Genomic DNA, 22,718 nt, shown 5'->3' on the forward strand with positions numbered 1-22,718 from the left:
ATATGCTGCCTGGTTAATCCGAGCAACTTTTTGCTGTTATTGCCAACACCCTCCCAAAGCAGAGGATGAAGAAAAGCTTAACCAGTGGTTCTCAAATGCTGGTACACAAATAAATCAACTGAGAAACTTGTTAAAATGCTACTGCCCATGCCCCACCCACATCTCTCTGACGTGTTTTTACTAGTTCCCCTGATAATTCTTGGTATGCACCTAAATTTCAGAACTACTTGAAACTGGTCAACTTCAAGATTTCACCCAAATCTCCAATACACAGCTTTTTTCCTTTTGGATGAACATTCCACATTAAACATGGAAAAGAAAAAGCAGCCAAAACAGTAACAATAATAATGGACACTAGCTATGTGCCAGTGTGATATGTGCTTTCCATGTATTAGTGTCTAATCCAGTCCTCACGAGAACCACACCAGGTAAGTAATATTGTAGCCCCCATTTTACTAACTGAAGCCCAGAGAAACTAAGTAATCTGACCCAGCTAATAAGTGGCAAAACCAGGATCCCCTCATCTCTGCCTGTCCTCTTACCCGGGAGGCGGACAAGCAAGCACTTATGCACAAATGCAACTCTGGAACCTGGGGGCTGGAATACAGAGGCTAAGCCTGAGGGGCCAGCAGTTGGGCAAGCAATAACGCCCCATCCCCCCATCTCCCACCGCACCCATCCCTCGCTCACCAAGCCCTTCCACCTACATGGTGTGCCATGACATACTGGTGGCACGTCGCAAGTCTACCCGCACTCTTTCCACATGAGTATCTACAACCACATGCAAAGGACGACAAGGGATCCAATCCCAGCTCCACCAAGTACTGGCTGGGAGCTTGAGCGAGTTTAACATCCCTGTGCCTCTCTCTCCTAAGACACGAGAGTCTTAATGCCAAGTGCACTGAGGTGACATAGTGATTTTTTTTTTAATGTCTTCTATTTATTTATTTTTGGCTGCGTTGGGTCTTCGTTGCTGCACGCGGTCTACTCTTCGTTGCGGTGCGCGGGCTTCTCATTGCGGTGGCTTCTCTTGTTGCGGAGCACGGGCTCTAGGTGCATGGGCTCAGTAGTTGTGGCTTGCAGGTTCAGTAGTTGTGGCTTGCGGGCTCTAGAGCGCAGGCTCAGTAGTTGTGGTGCACGGGCTCAGCTGCTCCGTGGCATGTGGGATCTTCCCTGACCAGGGCTCGAACCCATGTCCCCTGCATTGGCAGGCGGATTCTTAACCACTGTGCCACCAGGGAAGTCCGACATAGTGATTAACTGAGCTACCGTACATAAAATACTTGCTTGACATGGTACCTGCCACACAGCAAGAGCTCAATAAACAACAGCGGCTACTAAAATTATACTTTGCCAACCCACTCTCTTACGAAAGCCAACATTATCAGTCCTGGGTCCCATTTACTTTCTCTCAGCCTTATTTCCTGAAACTGTGATAAAAGGTGGAACATATTCTTATTTATCAGGAAGCAACTGGTAACAGTGCTGTAACTCAGTGGACTAAAGGCCAGGAGCAGAATATTTTAGAGCAAATGAGGCTTTTAGTAGCCCTTAAATTGTACCACTTTGACAACTATTTCCCAACTTTAGGGTCAGCCCTGTTAATCACACACTAGAATGATGAGTCTATAATTAACTTAATTCAAAACAACAACAAAATGTCACTCAGTACAAGGACTTGGTTTTATCACCTTATCGTCGGCACTCAGAACAGTGCCTGGCCCATGACAGGCACTCAAATATCTGTGAAATGAATGAAGGCATAAAGGTACCAACTGAGACACACCTTAGCTCATTAGCGAGTCTTTACAAAAGCAAGAATAATCAGATCAATATCAATGTGCCAAATAATAAAACTTATTTTCAAAATTCCTCCAGAATATTTTTCTTTTTTAAAACTAATTGTTGGCTTTCCCTTAAAAACACTGCTACTAGAAAAGTTAATTACCAACCTCGACTCCATTAATCTATTAAAAATGTTAAAGTAGTTCCATAATACTACATCAGCTCATCTTCTACCTTACGTAAAAAAAAAGAAGATAAAAGTGTAACTACGTATTTAATAATTATCACTTTAGCTATCCTGACTATTCAGAATTGCCTGAACCATCTGAATTAAATCCACAAAATGAAATAAGTCACCGCTGAGAGGTTAACCCTTACTAAATCTAGGAGTTAGAGACCTGGGGGAGGGAGGACTCCATGGGAACACACAGATAGCAGTTCCATTCTCAGTGACGCTTCTAAGCAGCCTCACATGTGACCTTGAACAAAGTACTTATCTTTGTGTCTCCATTTTCTCATGTGCAGAATAAGAACAGATGTACCACATCTACTTCATCAAGTTGTTCTAGGACCAAATGTACATAAAACGATTTCCAAAAGAGTAAAGCGTCACTCATGTAGGGTGTTAACTTCTGACATAAACAGCTTCAGGTTTTAAATGGATGTTTCTGTTTATCTTTCTTTTCACATCTGTCCCACTCCTCCTATTTCCTAGATCCAAAGATCTGCCACAACAGGGAAGAACCAGTTCCCATCAACAGCTATATTTTAAACACAATGAACCATCGATAAATATCTGTTGAAAAAGATGCTCATCCACATATAACAGAAATTTTTTAAATTCTGTGATATGTAATACCTTACCTTGTAAAGCTTAAGCAGCAGGTTACCTTCAAATAAAATGACAAGTGATGTTAGGTGCATAAAAGATGCCTGTGGTTTTGCCAGGAGCACCACCTTGCTTTGCCCACATTACTCAGCAACATGTGAATATCACCTAAGGAATGTGCTTCAGTATTTTGGTTTCACTGGAAGAGACAGGTTTTATAAATAGAAAAGGACTTTCCCTCTCTTCAACACTAGGAAGGTTTCTAAAGATGCCAGATCTGTTCTGGTTTTACTTCCCATACTTCAGTACTCACAGGGAGAACTTTTGCTGGACTTGTGGTCATTTCTCAAACCACTATGTCATTCTTACACTACTCAATGAGAAAAGAAAGCTTATTTTTGAAAACCATAAGTAGGACGATATACTTATATTTTAAGATTATTAACAGTCCACTAAATCTGTCAAATAAAAGCATAACTGTTTTAAATGTAGAACATCCTGGTTCCTCTGAACATTATATAATGCCTCAAAAACAGAATTAAGCTTATTTAACTTTAGTTAGTTCTTGATTATCTACACACACACACACACACACACACACACACACACACACACACACGAAAGCAGATGTGTTACAGATCATCCATTAATAATTTACATTAAGCCCTTGGATGATGGTTTTGTATTTACAGTTGAATATGAGTATCCTTCCTAATAGTTCAAAACAAAGACATACCCGTAACAGAAGTCACCCAACTGAGCCTTCCTACCAATTTTCTGTTCATTTACCCAACTACATTCTACTTCTGAAATGACTCATTTGCTACAAAAGATAGACTTTGTGTGCTCACTTTGTTCTTTGTGTCTATTACAGCTCAAGGGACATTCCTGAAATAAACACAGGACATTAAAAAAAAAAAAATTGTCCTGATCTAACAGGTCACAATTTAATCATAATCTGAAAACCATTTCTCCCCTTAGTATTACACAGTTAATTACATAACATTTAAAAGGCAGCTACTGCATTTACAGGCAATAACCTATCTCATTTTTAAGTTCTACCCTAACCAGGTACATTACATTATTCACTTAAGCTACAATGAAAACCAGTGTTACATTACAGCCTAATTCTAGTTCCTACAGCCCATCAAAATTAAAAGTGCACAGTATGTATAATATTCTGGAATTTACTCCAGAAATGATAAAGCAACATCATATCATTGTTCAAGGCTGTCTACTTAAGAATGAAGAAACAGACACAGAATTCAAAATTAATTTCGAGCCCCATTCCCGGCCTTTCTTAATGTCACTCCTCTGTACCTTGTTCAAACCTCCAGTTACATTCTTTAACACAATACCAGTTCTGCAGGTTTACCAGAATAGTCTACCAATTGCACTGAGATTAAGGCAACCTGCTCTGGTGGAAAGGACTGAGGTTTTATGGTCAGAAGACTTGGGTGTGAATCCAGACTCTCCCTGGAGCTACATGACCTCATGACCTTGAGCAAATATTCAATTCTCTGAGCCTAAATTTCCTCATGTGTAAAAAGGACAAGACCACCAACCTTGAAAACTATTTTGCAGATCAAGTTCCTCAGTTAGTGTTCTGATTATGGCAGATGCCTAATAAATGGGTGACGATCTTATCCTACTAAAGGGCCAGTCACATTACTACCAAATGTCTCATTGTAAGGATCAAAATTAAACTGTATGAGATTTATTACACTTGTCATACATTTTTCAATCTTTTACTTAAAATGTTTTAATATAGAGAAATAAAAAATTCACAAAGGTTAAACATCTTTATAAAACTGACATTTTACATAACAGACATGGGGATTCAATTATCAGCAGACTGAAAATCAGTTATTTTTTTTTTAATGTCTGGGGTGCTTATATTTATTCAAACCTCACATAGTCAAATTTTTTTAAAATTTTAGTTGTATTTTTAGAACCCTGAAACAGCCCATTGTCTAAACAATGGGCTACATAATACACCACAGTCTCCAGGCAAAGTCACAACAGGATGAAAAAAGAGCCTTCAGCTTCTCTCAGATTTCCTGGCCACTGTTATTTTAAAACTTGATCACACAAACATAAACAGAGAAAAAAATCCATTTCAGATGAGTTCCATGGGTTATGATTTATGATATTTTTAAGACCTTGCATAAATTTACATTCAATATTGCAATAGCTTATATTTTTCTTGTCCACGTTTCCAAGCACTAATGAAGAATATATGTATATTATATATACTTTTAAATATTACATGCATAGTGAGTTTTTAATCATAATCTTTTCTTAAAGTTGCTTATCACTTCCATTACTCCCTTTTAAAATTAGTTTTTGAAAACTAAAATGTAACTTAAAAAGCCAACAATTAAATAGCATGTCACACAGAACATACAAATGCAACAGGCAAACCTGAATAAGACTAAAGTAACTTCTGTTTACCGCTATGCAAGTAATTCTGCACAACTGAAAATACTCTAAATGAGGTGGATATTTAAAAGTCAATGAGTTATTTTAAAAGGCTGCTTTGTTTCAAGCTCTGGCTATAGACCAATTTGTGGTGTTTCTAAAATTAATAGTAAAAGACACCAAGGTAATTTTTTCACTAAACAATTTCCAATGCAAACCACAACCCAAGACATCTTAGTTAATTTGTACAGAAATGTCCTTTTGCTGTCAACCTTTGTACCATGACTATTACCAGCCCAAGTTCAAGATTCACATTTTATGGTGTGAACAGTGCTCAGCTAAATCTTAAGAATATTAATCTTTTAAACTCTCAAACGCTGACGACATTTAGCTATATTGCATCTACACCGCCAGAGCATAACAAGGAAAACTTTTATCTACCACGTACAGCAGCCTATTAAATTGGGGCAGTGTTCCTAGCTCCTTAGATCTGTAGATTAGGATTTAAGCATTCCTCCACTATAAACTTCACCCCAGATAAAATGTAACACGTTTTCTAAACCTGTATGGAAATAATTCTGACACGGATGTTCTAGTAATAACCCTATCAAATTATTTTCTTACCCCAGAGTTTGAGCATTTTAATCGTTTTAAAGAGTTTTGGGAATTAAAAAATGTAAAAATCTCTTGTTCAGTAGCAGATATATAAATTAACGTACCCAAAATACTTGACCAACTAAAGACTAAAAATACAGCTTTATACAGTCCCAACCTGGGCTCCTACAAGATTAAACTAATTGGGACAGCAGCTGATCCTCACATCCCAGAACAAAAAGCACTATTCCTGCACTGAATTTTAAGCCTGTTTACGAAATAGAGAACTATCACGGGACGTCCAGGTCAGAGCTGGACACCTGAGGGCTCAGCTTCTACCTGGAAGCCAGAGAAGATACCCGAAGGCATCCTGGTGGTAACAGACTCTTGAAAGAAGACTCTCATTGTCCTGTGGAAATGAGACCCACCCCTGCGCTACCGGGAGCCGCCGCCGCCCGGGCCCACTCATCACCTGCTTCACCCCCGGCGTCCCCGGGAGATGAACCGAGCCAGCTCGTCTGCCCCGGGCGGCGAGAGGAGGCCCCGAAGCAAGGCCAGGTTGGGGAAGCGAGGCTCCGGGAAGTGGGGCCCCGGCGCCGACGCCCCACCGCGGGCGTCCCGGGGCACTCACCGGTGCGAACGCGAGGGCAGGTGCGCGGCGGCGGGGCTACCTGTCGCCGGTGAGGCGTGGGGGGGGGGGGAGGGAGGGATGTGGCGGGCGAGGAGAGAGGGCGACGACGCGGACCGGCACCGGGACGGGGCGGCGACGGTGACCGGTCTCCAGCTCGCTTCCTGCTCGGACAGATCCCAGGTCCGTCTCCGCCCGCCGGCCGGCAACCCGCCGAGTCCCCAGCCCCGCCGCGCGCACGTCACGGCTACGGAGCGCCCGAGGGGGCGGGGGCGCCGCGGGCCGGCGGGCGGGGCGCGGGCGCGCCGGGAGGGGGCGCTCGGCGCGGGGCCGCCCCGCCAGTCCTCGCGCCGACCCGCGGCGCCGAGACTCCGGAACCTGGAGGGCGCGCGGCGGCGCGGGGAGGAGCCGTCCCGGGCCTGGCCCACAGCCCTCGTTCCTGCCCCCCCGCGAAACGGCCTCCCTCGCGGGGGTTATTGCTCCAGGCGCCTGCAGCGCACCCCCGTGGACTGCGTGCGGGCAGCGTGCAGTCCGGCCGCCGCGGGAATCCGTTCCGGGAGGGGGAGTGTTGTTCGGGCAGGGGGCGAGGACCCCGAGAGGTGGGGAGGGCGGGCGGGACGAGGCGGCGTCGTTGCGGAGGGAGGGAGCAGGCGACTTCGCCTGCAGCCCCGGCCGCCCCGGGTTGGGCTGCCTTAGGAGGGTAGTAACCTCCCTGTGCAGCAAACTTGCTGTTCCGCTTTTGGGAGCGGGGGTGGGGGGGGTGGGGGGCCGGAAATTTGGCATTTCTTCGGCCCTCACGCCGCCGCCGTATATACTGATTAGAGCTCAGATCTTCTGTTATTTAAGTTTTACTGTTTTTATAAGGGACATACCTGTGAGTCATATTTGAAAATGAAATATGATGAAAACATATACTGCCTTTACGACAAAAAGAAGCTTCTCTTAAGAAAATGAAATGGTGATTGACTAGAAATGCTAAAAGTCTCCGCTGAAAAAAGCTAGGCGCACCTACACAGGAAAATTACCCTGAGAACATTACCCCGGAAACATTCCAAGCAGCAACGGGAAAACTTCAGGAAATCGACAAGATTCTGATAGGGGACAAGTTTCAGTTATTCAGATGTTCCACAGTTCTCTCGGAGGAAAAGCTAAGTTAATGATGAAGTATTTTAGCAGACAGTTAAAACAATAAAATATTAAGAATAAAGTAGGGAAGTAAAAAAGAGGAAGAGAAACCAAGAAAGGAAATAATTTACAGCAATCTCAGAAACGTAATTCCAGATTACCGGGAGGTAAATCTTAAGTATATAAAACTAGATTTCAAACCGGATCGGAAAAATATTATAAGAACGAGGAGAGGATTTCTATTCACTGCTTTGACTTCATTTTGGATTTAAGGTTAAACGGCTTGGTCAGACCAATTGAAGCCCATACAGCTTATTGTAAGCAACGACTTGTGATTTTTTTCTCTCTCTCTCCTTCTTCCTCCACTTCCAATTCATTACTGAGACTCTGCTTCTAGCTCCCCATCTGTCTGATGTATCCAGTTCTTCATAGCAACTACTGTCTTGCTTCAGGCCACCATCATTTCATGTCTCGCATACCGCTATAGCCGCCTAGCCAACTTCCCAGGCTGCAATCTTGTCCCCTCCTAATCCAGTGTCTACAATACCATCAGATTTATATTTTATAAAATGAAAGCCTGATTATGTACTCCTCTCTTTAAACTCTTACGGTGGCACTCCACTATCTTTAGTATAAAGTCCAAATTCCTGAAGATATCTTATATGATCCTTCAGCTGTTTTTGTTTGGCTAGCATGTGGAGATCTCTTTTGTTTTTTTCTTTTCATTGAATTTGAATGCCTTTTCATTGTTCCCCAGTTCATCACTATTCTAAACTCCATAAAGCTGTACTAAACCAGGCTTTCTCACACAGTGTCACCTCTCTTGGGAATCACTGGCATTTTAGACCACTGGTCTTAGGTCTTAGGCCTGCTTACCTCTCCAGTTTCACTTCCACCCACTGCCGTTTTCCATTTCTTGTACTTTACCTTCAAGCCATTCTGAAGTGCTTGCACTCCAGAACAGACAGCTATGCTATTTATTACATTGGAGTGTTGCCAGGCTAAGTCCAATTAATCCTTCAGAACAAAGCCTATTGGTCCCCTCCAAGAAGTTTTCCCTAACCCCCTTATTCCAAACCTTAGGTGCAATTTGGTGCGCTTTCCCATCTCTCTCTTAGCACCCATTGCATGTATGTCTTCCAACACTTATCTCACTATCTCTATTTTAGTGTACTTACAAGTACCTCCCACCTGGACTGTAAGCTCCCTGAGGGCAGGGTAGGGGACTTGTTTGTCTTTGTGTCCCTAGTGCCAAGCATGGTGGCTTTCACATCTCATTTGAACAGTGCCTACCATTATTGTTATTATTGAATAAATGGTATAGATGGATGAACAAACAGCAAGAGAATAGACAACTCTAGGAAACTGCATATATGTCATTAAGCATGGTGGATATAACTGTATCATATCTGCTGCCGAAACTCATCTTAACAATTTATTCCGTATTTATGTTTGTAAGCTTTTCAACTTTGCTCTCACCCACTAAATATTTGTAAGACTCTTCCCCCAGTCTCCTTGTGCTAGCTAGCCCATGGATTCCTAAACTGAGATCCACGGACCTCCTATCATAGATGGGGGCTCCAAGAGCTCCCTCAGAAATCATGTGCAAAATTTCGTGATCTGGTTCCTTCATTTTTACAGGGGTCAATATCGTGGGTATTTAAAGTCTCTCTCCACCTTCCCTGGCTGATACCCATTTTAATAGCTTCAGCTTGCATCTTTGTTGCCAACTCCTAAAGTAAGGCAGGCTGAAACCCACACAGGAACTCAGTCTCTTTCCTCTCCCAGCTGCTTCAAATGATTCCCTTGACAAGCGAGTCTATTACAATCATGGCATTACCATCCACTCATCTCAAAAAGTTGTGGTCTTTTAAGTTACCCAGGACTCCTTCCGTCTCTCACCCCTAGTGGTGGAGGTACTGAATGCAGTTCATTCTATGTCATACATTATTTCTAAAGCTGTTGTCTTACTCTCCATCTTCCCTGAGAACAGGCCATCATCTTCCCTTATCTGAACTCTTCACATTGTCTTTGCTCACTCTCGTCCTTTAAAGTGTTACCCCACCCCCAGATCTGACTACGTCATCCCCTTCACCAAGTCCTGGTGACTTTCAGATCAGTTAAAACTCATTTAGATGGTGTACAGAATCCTTCACAATCCTGAGCCCACCCTACTCATAGGAATTCAAACATGACAAGCCCTTTCATGATGCTCCTCTCAATATTCAGAACTCGGTCTGACTATTTTCTCTGTCCTGACTCGGGCAGAATTGGTTTTTCTTTTCCCTGTTTTCCAGAGCACCCACTCCATAGGTACCTATACAGTAGCACTTATTAACTGGTATTATAATTATGTTTTTATATTTGTTTCTCACTGAAACAGCTCTCCAGAATGTTGAGCTTTTTGATGAGAAATTGTGCCCTATTACTTTTCTATCCCTAGAGATTAGCACATTGCCTGCCTCATTGGATTAATAATAATAATAATAATGCCGAAACTGATCGAGTGCCTCCTGCGTGCCAGCACTGTGCCACAGGTCATCCCACTAAACCTTCACAGCCCTGTGAGGTCATTACGATGAACACCAGCTTTTTGCCTGCCTAATTTCTGACCTCCCATCCTATTTGTGGAGAATCCTTAATTTTGAGTCTTGGTGGGAACAGGGCCCACTTCACAGTTTGGCCAAAGTCCTTCTCCCCACTCTCTGGCAACTAGGGTGTAGTCATGGCATGGGACCCAGGTTAAGTCAATTGGATGTCCTCACCTGAAACTTGGAATCTGCATAAAGCGATGCAAAGATGCAGAGATAATCCCCAGTGGTGTGGATCATTGTGGCGACCAGGTTCTGGCTGTGACAGTGCCAACAGTGATAGTCCTGCCCATTTTACACACTGAGTTCACCATCCCTGGGGATTCTGTGAGCTACGTGATTTTCTTCCAGTACCTTCTTTTTCTGGATAAGTTAGCCAGAGTTTATTTCTATTGCCTTCAACAAAGAACCCTAATTGATACAGAAAATTCTGTCATTATCCCCATCTTACAAAAGAGGAATGAGTAGGTGTTCAAGTGTTTATTTAATGAATAAATGAGATATTTACATTATAGCTTCTAAAAGAAGTTTTGATCATTTCTTTAGTTATTAGCAAGTTTGCACTAATGGTAATCATCTGGAATTTATAGGGAAATAAAGTACAGAGAATAAGCAGGTCTCTGATAAGATAGTCTTTTGATTTTTTTCCTTAGGGTATATTTTAGCCCATCCTCAGACACTGCCAACATCCGTATCTCCCATACTTTATCAGGAAAAACTAATGCTTAATGTAATCACTATCAAAGCATAGACCATTTGTTTAAAAAAATTAAATGATATTTTAAACATCATTCCTGAACTTACTCTCTAGAAAGAAAGTAGGCTAATATATTTTAGAAATATTTTCTATATAAAGGGCAAAAAGTAAAGCTGAAATGTCATCTATTAATAGATGCTTTAAAAAAAAGTTCCTTAACCAGATCAACACACACTTCATCGTTCTAGCTCCCAGAAATTTCTGTAACTGTAGTTTTTCTCTCATTGAAACTTCCAGCTAGTTTTTCCTGAATTGTCATAGTGGCATTATAATTAAAACTGAAACCATAGCGCAAGTCTAACCAAAGATCATCACCTCAAACACTTTAATGAACTGTCAAATGTCTTAAAAATAATATGTCATCTAATTTCCCATATCCTGTGATCTCCAGCTCGAGTCGGGTAATTTGAAGGAAGGCAGAGGAGAGTCGATTATTTTTTTTTTTCCAGACTTCATTGGGTCAAATGTAACCTAACCAACTTGTAGAAATTTTTTTTTTTAATGAGTGAAGGCCATTCTGGAGGTGCAGTTTTATATTAAAACTTACTTAACACGAGGTGAATAACGTGAAGAGGAGCCAGGGTCCAGGCCTGTGACCTGTAAAGACAGTTAATCTTACTGAGACTCAATTTACTCATCAATAAAATAGCAATGATAATGATACCTCCTCCTCAGGGAAAGGACTAAATAAGATAATACAAAAATGAAAGCATTTTGCAAACTAAAAGGTTTGCAAACAGCATAATACCAATCCAAAGTATAGATCATGTAAACAATAATAAATGTAAGAATACATTCCCATATAATCTTGAACTTGTTACATGCTAGAAAAGTTTGAAATATATTTGAGCAAGAAAAACGTAAATCTTTAAAAATAAAACATGCTAAAATTTATTTGAAATTAGCTTTGTATTAAATTTAGAAATTAGTATAAGTCAGTTATGGAATTTCTTTTAGGTACAGTTTTGCTGAAATCTGAATGTTAAAAAAATCCATAAAAGTGTATATAAAACAGATAACTTCTAAAAATTTTCCCATTCTAGAGAAGTCTCCCTGCTATAGCTATACAACTTCCAGGAATATAATGAGAAAAGTAGTTGATTTATCTATTTTTGTTGCACATTATGAATAAATGATTACAGTTGGATTTATGGATATTATTTAATTATAAAAACAAAATGTACAGATTAAAGAAGGTGTGAGAAAATATAAAAACAAGCTTGAATTAAATTTTCCAAAAGGAAACCGTAAATATACATTTGTTAAAGTATTCAGTGACACAATTCAGAAAGGTCAGTTCTCCACAGCCTACATAAATAGTCCAAAAAAATACACCAAAAAATTAATGTAGTTTAAAATCTTCAAGATTGTATTTTTACATATTAATCCCAATTTGATTACAAGTTAATCATTTTCAGTGCCTTATTGATCCTTATTTAGATGTTAATATCATAAATACGTTTCAGCCCTCAGGTTGAACTTAATGTCCACTGGAATATCCTGTGCGGGTCTCCACATTAGCACACTTCCTAATAATATAGGATGTTTTATTTACAAGTCTGTGAGATCACAGAGCTCCTACCTGTCTTTGGACATCTAGAGCTGGCTGGGACATAAGAGGCATGCACTGAGGAAATGTTTGTGGAATGGAACTGAGCTGAATGCCCTTGAACTTTTGTCCATAGTCTTGACAGTAGAAATCCTTCAGAAATTAATATTTTAAAAACATTTTAGAACTGTGTTATAGAAGAGAAACGTTACAGTACTTGAAACTTAAAGCACTATTCCACACATAATTCAATATTTATTGAGTTGTAACAATACTTATTTTTATTTTTACCAACTCTCCTTCAAATTCAGATGGTTAAACATCGTGTTGCTACTATCTTACAAAAAAAATATAAAAATGAAAATAAATTGTATCTTCTTTCAAGGTTACAAATAAAATATTCAAAGTTGATACTATGTAATACAAAAATTGCTATGTATATAATATTTTTTAAAAAGACTGGGTGTGGGAGTGCTATTTAGACAAATCAGTGATACACAGTATTATTTGGAAAACAATGTTTGTTTTAAATGAAAGCTTCTTTATTTATTTATTTTTGGCTGTGTTGCGTCTTCGTTTCTGTGCGAGGGCTTTTTCTAGTTGCGGCGAGCGGGGACCACTCTTCATCGCTGTGCGCGGGCCTCTCACTATCGCGGCCTCTCTTGTTGCGGAGCACAAGCTCCAGACGCGCAGGCTCAGTAGTTGTGGCTCACGGGCCTAGTTACTCCGCGGCATGTGGGATCCTCCCAGACCAGGGCTCGAACCCGTGTCCCCTGCATTGGCTGGCCGATTCTCTTCACTGAGCCACTAGGGAAGCCCACAATGTTTGTTAAACAAATGAAAAGATTGGTAGTGGCTGGTTTTCTTGCCTTAAAAATAGTAGTATCTTGAAACAGATCAAAGAAGTATCAAGTAATCTCTGACCAGGAAGTATCTAATTAAATATGTGTCAGAGTTAAATATTATCCTACAGTTAATAATAAACGTACGTTTGAAGTGAACACAGCCTTAAATGGATTCACAGAGTAATAACCTGTGTTCATTCACTTATGCTTTTTTGAGTTTAACAAATGATTATTATATCAGTCAGCCTTTGCTGTGTAACCAATAAAATCCTAATGGCATATAACAAAAAGCATTCATTTTTCTCTCTGGCAAGTATGTAGGTCCCCTGGGACAATTCTAATTCAGGCTGCTAGTATATTCAGGTCTGTTCTATGTGTCTCACTCTGGGGGTCAAGATGAAAGGACAGTGGCTACCTGGAGGGACGTTCTCCTTGTGTCAGAAGTCAGAAACCTGCTATATTTCCTAAAGCCTAGGTTCAGAATTGGCACACTGCTACTTCTGCCCCCGTTCCATTAGATGAAGAAGATCAGATGGCCAAGTCTAGCATCAGTGGGGTAGGATGAATGGTCTTAACATGGATGTGTAGGTAGTGAATGTTTGCTGAACAATAATCTAATAATCTAAATAACCTAATCTATTGTACTTATTAGTTATTCAAAATGATACATTAAAAAGGGTTGGTAGTTTAAGAAGAGGCGTGTGGAATGCTTCTGCGATGCTGGTAATGTTCTGTTTTTTACCTGGGTGGGTGGTGGTTGCACAGGTGGGTTCACTGGGTGATAATTCTTTGAGTTATACATTCATTCATTCATTCATTCATGATCTGTGTACTTTTTCTGTCAGTTTGTAATATTTAAAATAGAGCTTATATCTTTTAAAAAAGAAAAAATACTCTGAGACATTTTCAGTATTATTTTAGTTTTCTGAATTTTTACTTTCTCTTAGAAGAGTCAGATTGAAACAAATGGCATGATTCTTGAATAGGAGTCTTTTTTAAAAAATTGCTGTGAGAAAACTTATGTCTTTCCAAAGAAATAATATGTATTCCTGAGATGAAATATATATTATATTTGCATATTTATTAATAATGTGAAGATAACCAGGCTAAGTTAATTAACTCAAGCAAATTCATGAAAAATGTCTAAGGTCGTTTCTGGGTACAATCAAAATTTTAAATTTTGCTTTCAGATATTTTAAAATAAACGTCTGTACCTTGTGTATCCCTCTGCAATCACAACTTCCACTTTCCCCCCGAGAGGCTTCTACTAACCTGGATTTCTAGTTTAGTGTTTTCTGACTTCTGTGATTTTTTATGTTTTCATATGGATGCATCCCTACACAATATAATTTTTAGCTTGAATGTTCTTGAACATGAACTCAATAGTATCTTACACTATAAATTCTTCTGATACTTGTTTTCAGCTCACAATATTGTTTTCAAGATTCACCCATGTTGTTACATGTGGATGGAATTCATTTTCACTGTTGTGTAAAATAACTTTGTATGAATGAACCATAATTTATTTATCCATTCCACTCTCAATGGACATTTGGGCTTTTCCCTGTCTATGCTATTATGAATATTGCTGTTACAAATATTGTTTACATGTTTCCAAGTCCATTTTTATATAAAATTTTTTCTAGAGTGTAAATCTGGGAGCAGAATTGCTGCTTCCTAGATTACATAAATATTCAGGTTTCCTAGAAAATGCAAAATTGTTTACCCAAGTGGTTGTTTTAATATATACTCATACAAGAAAGACATAAGGATTCCTTTTTTCTGTATTACTGCCAGAAATATGTCAGACTGATCTGCCAATACCATTGTGGTTTAAATTTGTATTCTCTGATTACTAATAAGGTTGAAAATCTTTTCATGTTTGTCATTCACATTTTTTTTAAAGATTCATTCATTTATTTGTTTGTTTATTTATTTTGGCTGCGTTGGGTTTTCCTTGCTGCACGCGGGCTTTCTCTAGTTGTGGTGAGCGGGGGCTACTCTTCATTGCAGTGTGAGGACTTCTCACTGCAGTGGCTTCTCTTGTTGTGGAGCACGGGCTCTAGGCACATGGGCTTCAGTAGTTGCAGCACACGGGCTCAGTAGTTGTGGCGCACAGGCTTAGTTGCTCTGCGGCATGTGGGATCAAACCCGTGTCCCCTGCATTGACAGGCGGACTCCTAACCACTGCACCACCAGAGAAGTCCCTGTCATTCACATTTTATTAAGTTCCTTGCATATTTTGCCCATTCAAAAAATAAAAAGTCTGTAGAGAAATGTATTGGTCAGACCAAAATAATATGATCATGACAATAACAATTATAATAAAAAGAATTAGAAAACAGTCTGCCTCAATATATACCCCCCAAATTCCAAAGTTCAATTTCATCTTCAAATAAGTGATACATTTATTAAACTAATATTTGAGAATTTAAAATTAGTTTTCATAAATTATGCAACGAGCATATATCTAGTTGTCACTAGACAAAATTTTACTCTTGTGTATTTAAATCTTTTGAAGCACATAAGGTTAAAACCTTGGTGTTATTCAAACTGTTGATGATAATATCAATGTAGTGGCTTTTAAGGAGCCTTTTTTAAAAGAATAAAACAGGGCTTCCCTGGTGGCACAGTGGTTGAGAGTCCGCCTGCTGATGCAGGGGACACGGGTTCGTGCCCCGGTCCGGGAGGATCCCACATGCCGCAGAGCGGCTGGGTCCTTGAGCCATGGCCGCTGAGCCTGCGCGTCCAGAGCCTGTGCTCCGCAACGGGAGAGGCCCGCGTACTGCAAAAAAAAAAAAAAAAAGAATAAAACAGAAAATATCAGAATGCATCTCTTTACAAAGTATAAGAATTGTTTCTAGGACTTTCCTGGTGGCGCAGTGGTTAAGAATCCGCCTGCCAATGCAGGGCACACGGGTTTGATCCCTGGTCCGGGAAGATCCCACATGCCGCGGAGCAACTAAGCCCGTGCGCCACAACTGCTGAGCCTTCTCTCTAGAGCCTGCGAGCCACAGCTACTGAGCCCACGTGCCTAGAGCCTGTGCTCCATAATAAGGGAAGCCACCGCAATGAGAAGCCCGTGCACCACAACTAGAGAAAGCCCGCGCATAGCAACGAAGACCCAACGCAGCCAAAAATAAATAAATAAATAAATAAATAAATAAATAAATAAATAAAAAGAAAGAATGATTTCCTCCTGAAACTTTTCAGTTGTGTATGTGTGAGAAAGGCAGGTGGCAGGCAAAGGGGAGAGCAGAGGGAGTGTATACGGAACTGGGCAAAATCTAGAATACATTTATCAGTGATGTCACTGCACTGTCAAAAAGCCTGGCAAAGAAAGGAAAAGTCTGACAGCCGTTGCCTGTCGCATAAGGGATGGAGTCTCTAGTTCATGAATCTAGTCTTACCCTGGGCTTTGTAGGTTACTTGGCAACTGGAAGAAATCATGAGTAGTGCTGTGTCTAGAGAACAATTTCTCCCAGGAGTCCTGTGGTTATCCTATTTATAGACAAGCCTCTATTCATTTAAGGGTAAAAACAACTAAAGGACTGTTATTATAATATGCTAATTAGCACTTCAAACACTGCTGATGACAGCAGCAGGCCACAACCTAAATGAACAGCAGGTGGAGGGGTGACAGCAATGAACAATTGGATGACTGGCTCACTTCAGTACTTGCAACGTTCTTTTCACCCTTCGTGTATTGTTGGTGTTTCTCTCTTCTTTTTTTTTTTTTTTTAACATTGTGTAAGTTTAAAGTGTACAAGGCGATGATTTGAAACACATATATGTATTTTTAAAATTTTTATTGGAGTATAGTTGATTTACAACGTTGTGTTACTTTCAGGTGGGTACAGCAAAGTGAATCAGTTATATTACATATACATAGGTCCACCTTCTCTTTAGATTCTTTGCCCATATAGACCATTACAGAGTATGGAGTAGAGTTCCCTGTGCTGTACAGTAGGCCCTTATTACTTACTTATTTTATATATTGCAGTGTGTATATGTCAATCCCAATCTCCCAATTTGTCCCTTCCCTCTTTCCCCACTGGTAACCATAAGTTTGTTTCCTATATCTGTGAGCCTATTTCTGTTTTACAGGTAAGTTCATTTGTACCCTTATTTTAGATTCTACATATAAGCAATATCATAAGATATTTGTCTTTCTCTGTCTGACTTACTTCACTCAGTATGACAATCTGTTTTGCAGGTAGTCTCTTCTGTCTTCCTCTGCTTCAGTCTGTTTCTCTGAACACAACTCATTTTATTCTATCTTCCTCCCCAGATTCCATGTTAAATTTTTTTATAGTGATATTGTCATACATTCTGAAACCTCTTTTCCTGGCTTCTCTCAGGCATTTTTCTTTTTATATAAGCTTTGAGATTTTAAGTCTAAAACAACACTACTGGTATTATATAAAATTGAATTATAGTTATACACTATTAGGAGAGAACTGACTTTTTTACGGTATTATGCCTTCCCGTCTGAGAACATGATTATCTGTGTTTTCCATTCCTGCAGCTCTTATTCGATGGCCATTGATGGAATTGTGTAGTTTTCTCATTCAGGTCATATGCTTTTCTTCTTAAATTTATTCCTAAGTATTTTATAGTTCTTGGTCATAACTGTGAATAATTTCCCCCCAAATTTCTTTTCTAGGTTCTCATTGTGTATTTATCCAGGCAAGGTACCAGATTTTCTTTTTTTAAATAGGTTTCCTAAATTTCCCAGTTATATAATCACCTACTCAACAAAAAATATTCGTCTCTTATCTCCAAGATTTATACCGTTTATTTCATTTTCTTGTCTTCGTATATCTGTTTTAAGTGCAAAAATAACATTGAAAAGTATAAGAGCCTATCTAGGTCTCAATATCAATTTAATTGGTTTTAAGTGTTTCACCATTTAATATATCATTTGTTACTAGGAATTTATAGCCTATATTTTAACAGATTTCTCCATTCTCATGTAAAGATTGTGTTACGAATGACTGAATTTTTAATATAATCATATAAATTTCCCCCTTTAATCTTTGACATAACAATTAAGTTGGGGCTTCCCTGGTGGCGCAGGGGTTGGGAGTCCGCCTGCCGATGCAGGGGACACGGGTTCGTGCCTCGGTCCGGGAGGATCCCACATGTCGCGGAGCGGCTGGGCCCATGAGCCATGGCCGCTGAGCCTGCACATCCGGAGCCTGTGCTCCGCAATGGGAGAGGCCACAGCAGTGAGAGGCCCGCGTACCGAAAAAAAAAAAAAGATATATTTTCTAATATTGAACATCCTTGAACTTGGTCACAGGGCATCGTTTGTTATTAATGGATTCTGATGACCAATATTTTATTCAGATTTTGTCAGCCTTGAACCACAAATTACATACTTCCTTAGTTTTCCTTTTTAACACTATCTTCACTAGAATTTTTTATTAAAGGTATGCTGGCTTCATAAATGAGTTGGGAGATTTTCACCCATTGTAATGGCCTGGAATAGTTTAAATAACCCAGGTTTACTGTTTAAATGTTCAAATCCAAGAATTGGTAAGGTATTTTGCATTATAACGGTAGCTCTGTAATGCCTTGCCGATGTCTTCTATGTGTACATAATATAATCAAGTTGTCTATTTCTTTCTTTCTTTCTTTTTTTTTTTTACGGTACGCGGGCCTCTCACTGTTGTGGCCTCTCCTGTTGCGGAGCACAGGCTCCAGACGCGCAGGCTCAGCGGCCATGACTTACGGGCCCAGCCGCTCTGCGGCACGTGAGATCCTCCCGGACCGGGGCACGAACCCGCGTCCCCTGCATCAGCAGGTGGACTCTCAACCACTGCGCCACCAGGGAAGCCCCAAGTTGTCTATTTCTTGAACCCGTTCTGATATCTTCTAACTCTTCAAGATTTCACCCGTTTCCTTCAAGCTTTCAAATTGTGGTCATAGAATTACACGTTAAAGTCTCTTTCTGTATCTGCGACATGGCTCCTTTTTCCTTTTTATTTTTCCTTTTTTCATTTTCTCCTTTTACCTTGATCAGGCTCAGAGTTTACCTAATTTATTATCTTTTCAAAAAACCCAGATCCGTGTGCCAGGGTACAGTAGTGTGATGGAGGAAGTTCTAGTTCATTAATTTTCATTTTCCTTAATTTCCTCTTCCTTAGTTTTTTGAAAAAATGTTATTTTATTGTTCGGTTCCTAATTTCTAACATGTTTTAATATCCTTATTTTTCATTGTTTGTTTCATAATGAAAGTGTTTAAGTCTATAAACTTTCTTTGGGTACAGCTTTCACTGTGTCTTATAGTTATTAGGTATTAATGAAGTAATGAGACCACTTAAAGAATTGAAATTTCAGAAATAAATATTAGTGTTATAGCAATTTAATATATGACAAAGATGGAAATTCATTTTAATGCCAAAAAAGATTAATAAATGATGTTGGCACAAATGGCTATTTTGAAGAATATGAATTTAAGAATATAACATTCATATCTTTTGCCATACACAGAAATAAGTTTCACAGTTTCATTACTTAAATTTTCAAAAAATCTTGCGAGAAACATGTGACTGTATGTACTATCATGAGTCGAGAAGGAGCTTCTTAACCAAGATTGAAAACTCAGAAAATACATACAAATGTTGATATGAAAAATATGTAAGCAAGGTCTACAAATAATAGATTATGAAAAGATACACTTATAACACAGATGACAATGTAATATGCAGAAGGTTTAAACATTAATAGAAAAAAGACAACTACTAATCCAATGGAAAAATGGACAAATGATAATAAGCACAGCTTTCATGAAAATAAATGCTCACATTTAAACTAGAGCTCAGGGAAATGCAAATCAAAGTAATAATGAAAGCAGATTTATATGCACAAGACTTGCAAAATTAAAAAGAGCGATAATACCTATTGCTGCTGGGGATGCAGGAAAAAAATTGTATTTTAATAAATTGCTGGAGGAAATATAAATTCTTACATTCTTTTAGGAAATAAGTAGATAATATTTATAAAAATACCTGGGCTCTTTGATCCAGCAATCCCTGGGAATCTATTCCAAAGAGCTAAAACTACCAGTGTATTAAAAAGAAAAACAGGGAAATATATTACATGCTCATGGTTGCATGCTCATGGAAACAAAGGGAATGCCCATTAGTAGTGTGGTAGTCACATAAGCTGCTAAAAATATTCCTTTCTAGAAATATGGTTAAGAGTGAACTTTGTTCCTATTGAAACTAGAAGTGTCACCTAGCTAGTCTGAGCCAGGGCAGTGTGAGTGGAAGTGATGTGCCCCTTCTTGGTGGAAGTTTTGGGTCCACGTGCTGCTCACCAGGCTTCCTTCCTACCCTGTAGCGCCTGTGGAAGTTTGTATCAACCTAGAGCTTTATCAGTCTGGCCAGCTGAGTAACTGGGGAACAGAACTCACTTGCCCTCCTCTTTTGGACATGTAGCATAACCAAAGAAAGAAAACTTTTGGAGAGGGTAAGCCACTGAGATTTTGTAACTGTTACTACAGCATAACCAAGCCTGTCAGGACTCCTAGAGTAAGGCGATGGCTAAATTATGGTCCATCATATAATTAACCTTGATTCTACCAGGTGACTTGGGTTGATTTTCACAAGATATTGCTGAAAGACAAAAGAAAGATGCTTAGAAACATTTATATTATCCCAGTTTTTATAAGAAAAACGATTAATACATCTTTATACATATATTACTATATAGAGAGATTATATGAATACGGAGAATAATATGAAGAAATACAAAGTTGTTCAACGAGGCTATAAAGGAAAGATAAATCTAGACTGTAACAGTTTAAAAAAAGCGCTAAGATGTGTGGTGTGATCACATGCCTCAGTTATTCATATTTAATTGTAAGTACAAATAAAGTATTATTGAGCTGGTATCATCAAATAATTTCATACAGTATTTCATTGAATCTAGGATGCTTTATGCTTGGTGCTCTCTTGGTCTTACCTGCATCAGGTTTTCACGTACCTGGCTGGAAATGCTACTAAGAAATACATCAGGGCTTCTCAAGGTGTGCTCTTGCCTGCGTTGTTAGAAATGAAAATTTGCAGGCCCCACTGAAGACAATCCAGCATCAGGAATTGGGAGTGGGGCCCAGTAATATGTGTCTTGTCAACCCTTGCACGTGATTCCAATGCAAACTCGTTCTTAATAAGATGTAGCCTTAATTTAGAGGTCAAAATGTGATTTAAAAAAAGTCCGCCTTAGAAATAAGGTAACTTTTTAGACTGTCATTTTAACACACGGTTCTCTGTGCTACTTTCGATTTGCAAATTTTTTCTTACTTACAATATAAATTCCCAATGACTGGATTTGATTGGCTTTATTTTGTTTGTTTTTTATCTGCTAGGTCACATCACTACAAATAAACATCCTTGAGATCAGGTGTTGACCCTAAATCCAATTAGCTGTGACCGAAGTGAGACTGGGATAAGAGAGCAAGTGGTACAAAACGTAACTAGCTGTTACAGGTGCTTTGGGCAGTTTTCCAACGAAGTGTGTTTGGAAATGTCAGGCAATTGACCTACTATAATTGTTTTAATTTTATGTTGATAAAGTATTTCTCCTGTGAAGACCATGGAATGTTGATATTTTATGCTAACTTTATACTTTGTTTTTATTATGTTTATATTTTTAAAATACAACACTTTAAAAAATTTTTAATGCTTTTCCTTTGGTAGTTTCACATGCTTTATAAATAATTCTTTTTAAAATCAATTTTCTGTCAACAATATCTTCAGTTAATCATCTTCTGTTCGTTTTTCAGCTGTATGTTTCATTTATATTTAAGTATCTTTTTTTTTGCGGTACGCGGGCCTCTCACTGCTGTGGCCTCTCCCGTTGCGGAGCACAGGCTCCGGATGCGCAGGCTCAGCGGCCATGGCTCACGGGCCCAGCCGCTCCGCGGCATGTAGGGATCTTCCCGGACAGGGGCACGAACCCACGTCTCCTGAATCGGCAGGCGGACTCTCAACCACTGCGCCACCAGGGAAGTCCTACATTTAAGTATCTTTGATAACCATTTGTTCGTAGAGAAAAAAGCAAAGCTCTGACTGGGACAAAGGAACTCTCTTTCCTCCTGTTTTTGTTACCTGTTTCTAAGAAGGACACTTCAAATGAAATATGCAAATTATGTCTTATTATTTTGGCATTCCTGTGATCACAGGTATAACTGTATGCTTTACCCTAGCTATGGTAATTCATCATTAGTTACTTATAGCACAGGCTTGCACTCATTCTTGCCCCCCTCTAATGCTTTCATTACTGCCATCGTGATCTTTTCAACATTCCTAGTGCATCATGTTCTTCCTCTGTTTGAAATGCTTCAGTAACGTTTTAGGATAATGACCAAAATCTTGAACATAGCTTCAAGGCCCTGCATGATCAGGTCCCAGCCTACCTTTCCATCTTACTCTGAGCTCCAGTTACACAGGCCTACTATAATTTTGTATTTTAAATTATGAAAATGTTTAAACATACTAAAACATAACATAGTTCAAAAAAACCCCTATACAACCAGTTTCCATGATAACCAAGACTTAGCCACATTGCATCTCTAAAAAAATA

At 39.4% G+C, this 22,718-nt stretch overlaps 1 protein-coding gene across 1 annotated transcript in view; it reads right to left on the bottom strand.

Annotated features, from left to right (window-relative positions):
• The window catches only part of MYO6 (myosin VI), a 145,370-nt gene extending 139,085 nt beyond the window's left edge, over positions 1-6,285 (bottom strand). Inside the window, exon 1 of the mRNA XM_082855955.1 lies at positions 6,261-6,285. The gene's annotated coding sequence lies outside the window, so the exon portion shown is untranslated. The remainder of the gene's footprint in view (positions 1-6,260) is intronic.
• Positions 6,286-22,718: the final 16,433 nt, after the last annotated feature.

Source organism: Leucopleurus acutus, assembly GCF_964270905.1.
Source record: "Leucopleurus acutus genome assembly, chromosome: 15".
NCBI lineage: Eukaryota > Metazoa > Chordata > Mammalia > Artiodactyla > Delphinidae > Leucopleurus > Leucopleurus acutus.